Raw genomic sequence first — 13,305 nt, forward strand, 5'->3', positions numbered from 1 at the left:
TTTTTATTAATTAATTTATTTATTAAATTTATTAGTCGCCCATCTAGCTGGCTGTCCAGCCATTCTGGGCAACGTACAAAATAAAAACATACAAATACATTAAAACATTAAAAATCTCAACTTCCCAGGAGGATCCCTCCGCCTGTGCTGCCTCTGAGACGGGCTCCCGTCTTGGATGAAACTTTTTCAGTTTAAAATCCAGTCAAAAGGGCTTTTTTGACTGGGGATAATTTCTTCCGGATAAGGAAGAAACGTGAGATCTCCCACACAGCTTTGTTGTGTTTGTTGGAGACTGGAATTCATTAGAATTGTCTGTGAAAGAAGGTCTTCCAACAGCTCGGACGGAGCTAGGATTTCTAATCTAGCTCAGCTGAATAAGTGAGCCGTTTTTTTTTTTAAAGAAAAATGGATTAACAGGCAAGCATCCTCCTGTCTATGCTCATTATTTTGTTATCTATACAGTTAAAGAGATTTGTCAAGGAATCAGCAATTAAGAAAACCTGGGTGAGTCAAAACCTTCTATCTTACTCACGGAATTAAGGGGGAAGAAAATAAAAATAGCCTATCTTTTTTATTGCAAAAAGCTGGCATATAAATCAGCATTATAAAGATTACAACGGATGAGGGGTTTCTGATTGGGTAATTTTTTGATTTATAAGACTTCTGTGTAATATATGTCTGGGACTATTTTTTCCGGTCTTTTTTTTTTTTTTTGACGAATCTGCTCATTCCTTCTGCAACTAGTTATTTGGATGCTGTGAACTAAAGTTGTTTTTGCGCTTCTGGGCATATAAGAGATAAGGAAATCCATACTGTCTAGAGTGTGACGTCAGTTGGTTTGAAAGATTAACTCCTTTGTAACTGGATAAAGAAATAAACTGCTCTTTGCTTGGGACATTGAAAATTGAAGGAGTTTTGTTCCTTTGGTTTTAAGAATGACAATTAAGAAGATCATGGATGTACAAGAAGGGACTTTATCTTTAGATATGTTTCAGAAAATAATGAATGGGATTAAGTCAATAAAACAAGAACTGAGAAATAATAGACAAGCGTTGAGAATTGAATTTGACGAAATGAGACAGGAGCTGAAAGAAATTCAGGATTCTATGAGAAAGGAGAATAAAGATAGATTTGGAAAACCAAAAAAGGATGAAAGAAAAATTAAAGGCAAGGTTCAAACTTTGGAGATTGGATTAAATATGGACTTGGAAAAAGATTTGGATTTCCTGGCTGTGATGGATCCTGGAGACAAATATTATGGTTTGGAACTCAGCGCTGTCCCTGAAGGAATTGATGAAGAGATTGGAGATAAAGATATTATCGGTTTGAAAAAATTCCTGGACTGGAAGGATTTGATGGAACTTGAAATGGAGAAAGTTAACAGAATTAATTCCTGTTTTGTATTAATGGAAAAACCTTCAAGAGATGTGCTAGTGTATTCTGTAAAAAAGAGGAACAGAGATGCGGCTTTGCAACAATATTTCAGTGATACGTTTGGAATTGATGGCAAAGAAATATCTGTGATAAAGGAAATTCCTATCAGACTCTTATTATATGACTATGACAGCAAGATTATTGGGTGCGTAAAGATGGAAGATGGAACCAACACAGATAATGGAAGAAGAGCGATTTGAAATTACTGGACTTAATAGACTTGATGGATTAATTGACATGTTTATCTAGAAAAAAAATTGATGGACATATATCTCAAGGATTGGAAACTTCTCTTTGACTTTTTGTGGAAGAATAAAATGATATGATGTTAATGAGATTTGATACCAACTAAGATAACCGCTGGAGGAAGGTGATTTTATAATCTATTAAGAGACAGGCTTGTTATATATTATAGACTTATAGCTGAACTACGACAAATCGAAAGTCAATAGTTTTTATTCTTTTCCCCCCCTTTTTATTGAATTGATCTGTGTTTTTTTTTGTATTGTTTTGGTTTTGAAAATCTGAATAAAAATTAATTGAAAAAAAAAACATTAAAAATCTCAACAATAATAATAAAACCTAACCCACCCCAAAAGCCTGCCTGAAGAGCCAGGTCTTCAAGGCCCGGCAGAAGCTCATCATAGAGAACATATTTGAAGAGAACTTCCTATTTTTGTATACTACAGTGTCATTACCCAAAGAAAACAATGTGTTATAGAGAAGTAAAGGTGTATAAAGTTACCCTACCCCATAAGCTGCTTGCAAATGAAGCTCAATGGATAAGAGAAGCTGAAATTCAGATTCTGATTTATAGATATAAAAGCCTGTATTTTAAAGTTACCTTTCCTTTATTTATGTAAGAACTTCATTGCACTTTAACAGATCCTTCACTTGCTCTGTTTTGGCTCAGCTTTGTATATTTCCTGTCTCTTTATTACACACAGAAACCATTTTACAGCACATTACATATGTTGTAGCATTTTTTTAAAAATGGTAATTTTTCAATAAGAATATTTAAAAATGTATATATTTATCTTTGATTTTATTTATTCAAGAAGCATGGCAGTCTATTCTGGGAAATACCAGCAAAGCTAGAATTTTTGAATCACATTCCTTCACATATGGTATTAATATATCTCTGTCTTGCATTCATGCAATGCGCCAACAGATGTCGAACATTTTTGTTTTTTAATAGGCCTCTGATCTTATAAGAGTCCTTCTCAGAAACCAGCAGCAATATGGTTTTCAAGCTACAGTGCATTTACAAGTTTGCCTCTTCTGAGGTTTATTTTACTAATGATGAGGGTTTTGTCCGTTTTCCAAACAGAATTAATTTTGTATAGAGGGTTTGCAATGAAAAATAAAAGGAGGGAAAATCGTATGTGCTTAAAAGTTCTCAAATTTTAAAAGATTATATTAAACTAGAGTTCATTTGTGACCTATATCCACTAGTCTAATTGCAGCAGCTTGCATAACTGTTTACAGATGTACAATTGGAGGGATTGGTGAGGTTATTTTTCAGAAAGCTATGCTTATATTTCCAAATGCTGAATCTGAAATGGGCAATAGCTTAGCACAGTCACTTTGGTGTGTGACATCACTTGTGTCTCAAGGTTATACAATGCAATTTGTTTTTACATGAGAAACATTTAAGATAGGTGTCTGCTGGCAGATTGTAATGGCATACTGTTTTCTCCCTATCCATCAGAGGGTAAAAAGACAACTTTACCTGACATCCCATAATGCATTGCATTTTGCTTTTTTTTTTTTGATACAAGGTGTCACATATAGCAATGCAGGGTATGTTAGCATATAGCCGAGATGAGGAACCACCATGAGGCCCAGGCAGCAATAGTTGGGGTGATAGGAAGCAGAGTCCAGCAACATCTGGAGGGTCACAGGTTCCCCAATCCTGGTGTACAGAAAGGAGGCAAAAAGGTTAGATTTTGATTTTGAAGTATAAATTTTTACCCCCAAATTTGAATGTTTTACATTTGTTTATATTCCCATGGTCCTTTTGGATTTATGCCAGGTGTCAAACATCAGATTTCTTGAACTGTGAGTATTTGATAATTGACAGCTCATGGCATTTGATATTTGATGTACAATTGCACATCAGCTATTAAACACTCTCAAACAGTAGATGCCAGTCAACCATCAAGTGTTAAATATTATGCCAGGGGTAGAATTGTGAGGATTCAGATGAGGCAGTGAGCACAGCAGGTTGGTTCCTTTCTGACTGATTTTATTCACAGGGAGAGGGAAAGGTAACAAAGAGAAAAGGAAAAGCAAGACAGCTTATATCCCTTCAGTTGCTGGGAATCCTAAACAGCAACAGACAAGCTTCAGGACTAATCAACTGTGGCATGCACCAGTCCAAGTCCACTGAAAGGTTCCCCAAGCAAAGATTCCCCATCTCTGTTATACTATAAGGCCACGTGCTACTCTGAGTTTCCCAGAGACTATGAGATCTTTCTCAGGCAGTCATGAGCACCCCTATGACTGGGCTCAGACACATCAGATGATGCACATGGCCACTGGCCTTGAAACCCCTCCTAACTGTAAACAGATAAGAGGTTGTCAAACTGTGTCAGAAGCTCTCAGAAAAACTTCTTGCATATAGCTGGCTTGCTACAAACACCAAGGAAAAAGGAGAAATAGGAGAAATAAGCATTGAAGGGAACAATTGCATCACACCATACTAACTCCTTGATATTACAGTAGGCTTCCACAGAGTTGTTATTCCATGTTAGCTATGAAACACCATGACAGCTCTCCCAGTCCCAGTGGTGCTGCTTGAGTATGGATGCTCCTTGGTCCTCCACTTGCAAAGGGCAGAAGAGAGTGTTCTGATGGAAACTCTGGAGCACAAGGATGCTTGTCTCATCTATTATTCCCCTTTTATCACAAGGTTCTGGGCAGTCTGTTCTCACTGAAGATCTCAAAACAAAGGAGGGTCCAAACAAATGGAAAGCTTTACAGTGGGAAGGGCAACACCTTCTACAAATGGTCTCCATGATGAACCTCTTTGTTAGATTGGATTAAAAATAAAATGTGAGCTTTTATGCATTCTCATATTTTGCAGCTATCACCGTTATGAAGTAGAGATTCTTAGAAATGCAGTGTTCCTACATCCTATGAGAGTCAATCAAACCCACACTGATTTCAATGTTTCCAGATTTTAGTCTGTATCAGTATTATAACTTTAGGAAAACTAGCATTTAGAAGACTCTATAGCCCTATTCAGCATAATTTCCTCCATGCACTGGTCCCACATCACATCCCTTGCTGGCCCTGCCCCCTTTGCTGTCCATGCGTTGGTTGTCCACAGAGGGGAAGCTTGCTGAAAGCACAAAGGTTCTCCTCATGATTGGGAGCCCTTGTTGTACACACAGAGAATTAAATTAGAGAATTCCTTCTACCTGTCACCAACCTATAATTAAAAGGATACATTTCTTTATCACACTCTAGATATGTTTGATCCCATTATGCGAGCCTTCCATGTACACAGCCAATTGATGATGTGGACTCGGAAGCTCAGATGGATTCTCATCCTCATTGACATTGATTCTGACTGAACTATCACATGCCAGCTTGCTCTTTCTGTCTGATCTTAAAATTGAAGGAGAGGGAGTAGCTGACTTTTTTCACTGCTAATGAAAACCAGACAATTAAGACTTCTCTTCGGTAGGATTGAGCACAGGGTTTTTCAAACAGGTAAAGTGTCCGGTGCCTGGATGAATGAGAAGCTATACGGCTGTTATACTGTATATTTACAGCTTCACATTTGTAACAGTAGAACAGAACACAATTTGTCAAATGTAGAAATAGGCAGAGCTGAAAATGGAGCTCGATGTTTTTTCCTCAAACACAGTTGGGGAGAGTATATAATGACAAATCAGACAGCTACGGGTTGTGGCAATAGCAACAACCCATGACTTCTAATTCCCAGGCCTCCTACCCCCCCCAAAAAAAAGATTAGCAAAAGCATTAAACAATAATACAAGGCTGATAATTATATCACTCTGCTCTACCTTGCTGCAGATAGTAATCAAATAGAATCTACACTTGCTAAGTTTATATGTTGGTGTGCAAAATCCTATTTGCCTTCATTAACAAGTGCTTAGGGCTAATTTCTCAGCTGAGATCATGCTTTTATCCATCATTCATGCTGTGCTTTCATCAGTGTTACATTTCGATTTGAAAACAAGGCAGGGACATGGTGTGGCTGCTTTGATTCATTTTGACTGAGTGCCTTAATTAGGTCAACCCCCACCCCAAAGTGTGTTTTAATAACCTATGTCATTACTGAGCAAGAGGGTGAGATCTGAGTTCTGCTATAAGGAAGTATCTCTTGCTTCAGACATCTGTTCTGAAACTTAACATGGCAATATACTCACTGAATTGCATGAGCAAATTTGATTAGTTGGAACTTCTGGGAATATTTTCCAGCTGATTAACCCAAGGACCTTATCGTTAAATATTGGCATTGTATGGATTGACCAAAATCCAAGTGAATGTCAGATATTAAAGACTATAATTGCAAATTAACTAGAAGATGAAGGAGGCTTAATCTAATGATGACTAGGGTGAAATATTGCTAGAGTTACCATATTAACATGACTAAGCCAGCTAATTAATATAGTTATCCTATACAAAGCCAGTTTGGCTGAATTTCATCATAAAGTCTTCTGTTGAAACTGTTGTATATATCTATGCCCTATGTGTGGAGATAGTACTATCGTTTTGCTTTTTCTACTAGTGTTAAGTAACATGAAGTAAGGTGATCATAACACAAGAAGTGATTTATTTTTGTTGAAATGAAACATAACAACAAGGCAAGTGGCAAATTAATGGATATCTTTTCAACCCATCAATAGGACCCTGATGTGCCATACAGTTTAAAAGAGGGATCACATTGTCATGGCATGTATATGGAGATCCTAAAAAGAAAGGTTGCTTTGGATAATAATTAAAAATAGTGCCTTTGAAAAAAATGGTGCTCATTTAAATAGTGCAAAGGAATGAGGATCTTCTCATTACGAAACTTTTCATTTAGTCTGATTAATGCTAATGAAGAGTAATAGGCTCAATTTTTATCTTAGGGAGTGCTCCACTTACACCTATGCAGAACTTGGCTATTCCAGAATATGAGTGTGATATATCTGTTAGTTTCTACCTTTATTAGAACCAACTAAGGCAGTAATCTTATGTACACTTACGTATGAGTAAGTTGCATTTAATTCAGTGAGAAATAAACCATAACATAACATAAAAGTGAGGCCACATAGGATCACACAGTTGAAATCATAACAAAGGGTCATAATGATAGCCTTGCCTCTCACTTCTTCATATATTTTTAGGACCATTCAAAAATCACAAAGTAGTGAGTCAGCTTTTGAGTTTTGCAAAACTTTCCCTCAGGGTCAATATTAAATTTGAATAACTGCTGGTCTTTACGTTTGCAAAGGCGGCTTTACTCTTGCATCTTTGTCCTGCCATAAGCACAGTTCCACCTGTATTCTTTTCAACTGAATTAATCTGAAAAGAGCAAGATGGCAAGATGGCGGCGTAGGAGCTTGCTGCGGCTAGAGCTCCGCCGCCCTTATATTTTTAACATCATTTGTGGGGCTTGAAGTGCCTCCCTCCCCCTTTTTTTTTCGGTCCGGCTGGCTCCCCCTTTTGCAATTGGTGAGGTGGTGAGATGGATCAGGAGGTATTGGCACAAGGAGATATTGGCAGGAAGAACGCCAACAGTAAGAACGACGCAGACAGGGAACGAGCGTGAACTTCCATCGGCTGCCGAGGTGCTGTGAGGTCGGGTGAGAGACGTTCCTCTTCGGCTCTTGCCTTTTTATTGCTGCTCCTCCCTGTTGCTGCGGCTTGTGCCTCCTGTGCCTCCTGTCATCGCCGTCGCCGTCACCGTTGCAGCCTGGGCTTTCTGCTTTCTGCTTTTGCTGTGACTCCTGCTTCCTCTGTTGCTGCCGCTTTAGCCACGGACTGCACCCATCGCAGCCGTGTTTTCGTGGTGGCCATCTTTGTTGCGGCTGTGTTCTTTTGCCGTTGACTGTGCCTCTCTGCCATCACTGGGGCCTGTGCTCCCGCCGCGGCCCGTGTTTCTCCGCCGCCGCCACTGCGGTTTGCATTCTTGCCGCGGCCGTGCCTTCCATCGCCGCTGCTGTGTACTGCGCTCCTGATGCCGTTGGGCCTTGGAGTGCCTTCTGTTTGGCGGGGAGTGGTGGGCGGCGGGTGTGGTTTGGATGTGTCCGTGTTGCTGGGTTCCTTTCAGCGCCTCCGTCAGTGGTGGTGCAGTACGGTGTGCCCTTTATCAGTCGCAGCGGCAGACCAAGAAGGAAGAACAGAACACATGAAGGGGACTGTGTTTGTGTGCTTGGTTTGAATGAATGTTGGTGTGTATGTGATTGTGTTAGATGTGAGTGAGTTTGTGTGTCTGTATATACGTTTTTAATATGTGCTTGGGAAAGAGGTTTTTTCATCAATCGGGGGGACTTGAGGGGGCCCCAATTACCGTAGTGACGGGCAGAGGGAGGTATGGCGATGTGAGAAGGATGGGCCAGGTAAGGGGAACGCAGCCCAGACATGTAGTGGCTGTGCCTTGTTCCAGTCCTTCTCACACCCGCAGGGTTGGTGGTTGTCCTCTCAGCCAACTCTCAGATCTCCAGTTGCTGCTCTTAAATGCCAGATCGGTACATAATAAAACCTCCCTCGTCCACGATTTGATTGTGGATGAGGCAGCCGATCTGGCATGTATAACCGAGACCTGGGTGGGTGAACAGGGAGGAGTTAGTCTCTCCCAGCTCTGCCCACCGGGGTACTTGGTTCAGCATCATGGTAGATCTGAGGGTCGGGGAGGTGGGGTTGCTGTGGTCTATAAGAGTTCCATCTCACTCACCAAGCACCATGTCCATGCAGTTACCAGTCTGGAGTGTTTGCACCTTGTGTTGGGCCAGAGGGACAGGCTGGGAATCCTTTTGGTGTACTGCCCACCTTGCTACCCAATGGCTTCCCTAACTGAGCTGACGGAGGTGGTCTCGGAGGTATTGCTGAGATCCCCCAGACTATTAGTACTGGGGGATGTCAACATCCATGCTGAGGCGACTTTGTCCGGGGCAGCTCAGGACTTCATGGCTTCCATGACAACCATGGGGCTGTCTCAATATGTTAGCGGTCCAACACATGTGTCGGGGCATACTCTAGACCTTATTTTTGCTACTGGACATGGGGATAGTGATCTGGATGTGGGGAGTTTTACATCTCTCCCTTTGTCATGGACAGATCACTGCTCGCTGAAGTTTAGACTTTCAGTAGCCTCTTCCCTCTGCAAGGGTGGGGGACCTATTAAATTGGTCCGCCCCCGGAGACTAATGAATCCTGAAGGCTTTCAAAGGGCTCTGGGTTTTTTTCTGGCTGATAGGACTGGCGCTCCTGTTGAAGCCCTGGTTGATCTGTGGAATGCGGAGATGACCCGGGCTGTTGACACGATCGCTCCTGCGCACCCTCTCCTGTGTAGAGCTCATACAGCTCCTTGGTACACTCCAGAGCTGAGAGCGATGAAACAAGATAGGAGGCGGCTTGAGCGGAGATGGAGGCGAACTCCTGACGGATGCAATTATGCGCTGGTTAGTGCTTCTACCAAGCTGTATGTAGGAGCGGTGAGGGCGGCAAAAAAACAACATTTTGCTGCCACTATTAAGTCATCTCTTTGCCGCCCAGCGGAGCTTTTCAGAGTGGTCCGAGGGCTACTCCATCTAGACCTTCAGGACACGGTAGAATCATCGGTGGCCCGCTGTAATGAGTTTGCTGAGCACTTCCAGCATAAGATCTTATGCATCCGCCGGGACTGAGACTCCCAATTTATAGCAGCTGATCCTCATGAGGTGTCCGGACCACAGTCTTGTCATGTTTTATTGGATGAGTTTCAGTTGGTTCAGCTCGAGGACATGGACAAGGTGCTTGGACAGGTACGCGCAACCACTTCGGTACTGGATCCGTGCCCCTCTTGGCTAATAAAAACCAGCAGGGATGGAACAGTTGACTGGGCCAAGGAAGTGATAAACGCCTCTTTACAAGAGGGAGTGGTCCCTGGCCGTCTGAAAGAGGCGGTGGTGAGACCACTTCTGAAAAAACCTTCCTTGGACCCAGAAAATTTCAACAGCTACAGACCAGTAGCAAATGTTCCATTCCTGGGCAAGATCTTGGAACGAGTGGTTGCTAGCCAGCTCCAGACGCTATTGGATGAAACTGATTATCTAGATCCATTTCAATCGGGTTTTAGGCCTGGTTTTGGCACTGAGATGGCCTTGGTCGCCCTGTATGATGACCTATGTCAGGAGAGGGACAGAGGGAGTGTAACTCTGTTGATTCTTCTTGATCTCTCAGCGGCTTTTGATACCATTGACCATGGTATCCTTCTGGAGAGGCTCACGGAGTTGGGAGTTGGAGGTACTGCTTGGCAGTGGTTCCACTCCTACTTGGCGGGCCGTCTCCAGAAGGTAGTACTTGGGGAACATTGCTCGACACCGTGGGCTCTCCAATGTGGAGTTCCGCAGGGGTCAGTTCTGTCTCCCATGCTTTTTAACATCTACATGAAGCCGTTGGGTGCGGTCATCAGGAGCTTTGGAGTGCGTTGTCATCAGTATGCTGATGACATGCAGCTCTACTTCTCCTTTTCATCCTCTTCAGGTGAGGCTGTCGATGTGCTGAACCGTTGCCTGGCCGCGACAATGGACTGGATGAGAGCTAACAAACTGAGGCTCAATCCTGACAAGACTGAGATGCTGTTGGTGGATGGTTTCTCTGATCGGATGGTGGATTCACACCCTATCCTGGATGGGGTTACACTCCCCCTAAAGGAGCAGGTTCATAGCTTGGGAGTCGTTCTAGACTCTTCCCTTTCACTTGAGGCTCAAGTAGCCTCGGTGGCACGGAATGTGTTCTACCAACTTCGGTTGGTAGCCCAGCTACGTCCCTATCTGAGTAAGGAGGACCTCACATCAGTTGTACATGCTCTGGTAACCTCGCGTTTGGATTACTGCATTGTGCTCTACGTAGGGCTGCCTTTGAAGACAGTTCAGAAGCTACAGCTAGTGCAAAATGCGGCTGCCAGATTGTTAACAAGGACCAAGCAGTCCGAGCACATAACACCTGTTCTGGCTTGCTTGCACTGGCTACCAATATGCTTCCGGGCCAGATTCAAAGTGTTGGTATTGACCTATAAAGCCTTATACGGCACGGGACCATGATACCTGTTGGAACGCCTCTCCCGATACGAACCGGCCCGTACACTACGTTCTGCTACGAAGGCCCTCCTCCGGGTTCCGACTCATAGAGAGGCCCGGAGGGTGGTGACAAGATCTAGGGCCTTCTCAGTGGTGGCCCCCAAACTGTGGAACGGTCTCCCTGAGGAAGTGCGCCTGGCGCCGACATTGTTATCCTTTCGGCGCCAGGTTAAAACCTTCCTCTTTCCCAAAGCATTTTAATTTAAGTTAACCTGATTTTCATATTTGTTGTACTGATTTTAGATTGTTCTTATTTTATATGTTCTTATTGTATTATATTGTGTATTTTATTGTATTCTCTGTGTTCACCGCCCAGAGAGCTATTGCTAGTCGGGCGGTATAAAAGTCTAATAAATAATAATAATAATAATAATAATAATAATAATAATAATAATAATAATAATAATAATAATTCTTGAATTATCACCCCCATCCCCATATTTTAATTTTATATATATATATATATATCTTTATTGTTACAGTCGGTGACCAGCATAAGGGAAAAGGGAAAAAGGGAAGGAAAACGTATAAAACATAAAACTATCGGAGGGGGAAAAATTATCCCAATAAATACAAAGGTAGAATACAATAAAAGGAATAGAATAAAAACAAACGAGGTTGTTAAAAACATAAACATTGTAGAATAAAATTATGTTATGTTATATTAAAACATGATATTATAAAATAGAGTTGTCAAAGACATAATTATGAGATCCCAGCAAAGGACAGGAGTTACGAGATGGCTAGAGTCAGTTCGTGGTGAATTTTAATCGCTGCAGCACAAAATTTGGCAACACTGCAAGTAGTGTCAATATTTTGATCAGAGAGGAGTAGAAGGACGTAATATGCATGTGATCATCCTAAGGTTTCCGATAGGAGTGGTTCAATTAGAGTTCTTCATAGATCACGATAAAATATAAAGTATAGAAGGACACACTGTTTCCACCTCTCCAGCATCACAAGGGCACTTACAATCTAGGTAAGGAATTTTTTGGTATCTACCCTCCAGAACTGCAGATGAAAGGGCATTAAAACGTGCCATTATGAAGGCTCTACGATGTTTTTGGACCTGGAGTGTGAAAAGATAGTTTGCAGGTTTGCTGGATTGTAATGCTCTATCAATTGAGGCAGAGGATAGGCCCAGATCTTGTTGGCGCTCAATATCAGCAATACGTTGATTGAGTATCAATCTAGCCGTATCATATCCTTGAGAAATAAGATAACCCAGGGAGAGTCCATATAGTTGGAGCTTTTTGAGGCAAAATTTGTTTCCATACTGACTGGAACTCATCTGCACTAGAGGGGGCCACTATATACCAGCAGCAATAAAGCTATTTAAGATCAAATCATTAACTCAGCTTTTATATGGAGCACAATTTGGACCCTATTCCAGCTTCACATCCCTGGAAGCAGTACAATCTAAATTTTTGAGGGCTGTCTTTCAGATACCTCACTGTGTCCCAAATGTCATTCTGCGGTTAGAGGCTGGCCTCCAGAAGGCCAAAACCAGGGCCTGGGTTGTTACTCTCAAATTCTGGCTGAAATTAATCTTTTCCCCAACTGGTCTGGCTCCATTAACGTTACAGGATGAGTTCCAGTCAGGATGAGCCTTCACAATGGCCTATACAGCAACTTTTTTTTAACATACTAAAGATGTTCACAGACTAGACTGCAAACAATGTGGGACAGAGAACAGGCATGACTAAAAATATGTGATAAATAAATATTGGGAGGCATTAACCAAAACGCATGGTAATATGTTTATAGTGCTGTGATTCAAAGAGTGATTTTAAAGCATGGTCAGGGATGGAACAACTATCAGGTGGATCCATAGTTGGCTCCAGAATCGTACTCAAAGAGTGCTTATCAATGGCTCCTTCTCAAACTGGGCAGAAGTAACAAGTAGCGTACCACAGGGCTCGGTCCTGGGCCCAGTGCTCTTCAACATTTTTATTAACGACTTGGATGAGAAGGTACAGAGCATGCTTATCAAATTTGCAGATGATACAAAATTGGGCGGCACAGCTAGTACCATGGAAGACAGAAACAAAATTCAAAGGGACTTTGATAGGCTGGAGCATTGGGCTGAAAACAGAATGAAATTCAACAGGGATAAATGCAAAGTTCTACACCTAGGAAAAAGAAATCAAATGCACAGTTATAAGATGGGGGATACTTGGCTCAGCAATATGACATGTGAGAAGGATCTTGGAATTGTCATTGATCACAAGCTGAATATAAGCCAACAGTGCGATGTGGCTGCAAAAAAGGCAAATTCTATATTAGGCTGCATTAATAGAAGTATAGTTTCCAAACTGCGTGAAGTATTAGTTCCCCTCTATTCAGCACTGGTTAGGCCTCATCTTGAATACTGCGTCCAGTTCTGGTCTCCACACTTCAAGAAGAAACTGGAACAGGTTCAGAGGAGGGCAACAAGGGTGATCAGGGGACTGGCAACAAGGGTGATCAGGGGACTGGAAACAAAGCCCTATGAGGAGAGACTGAAAGAACTGGGCATGTTTAGCCTTGAGAAGAGAAGACTGAGGGGAGATATGATAGCAGTCTTCAA

The sequence above is a fragment of the Rhineura floridana genome, chromosome 2 (assembly GCF_030035675.1).
Source record: "Rhineura floridana isolate rRhiFlo1 chromosome 2, rRhiFlo1.hap2, whole genome shotgun sequence".
NCBI classification, from domain to species: domain Eukaryota; kingdom Metazoa; phylum Chordata; class Lepidosauria; order Squamata; family Rhineuridae; genus Rhineura; species Rhineura floridana.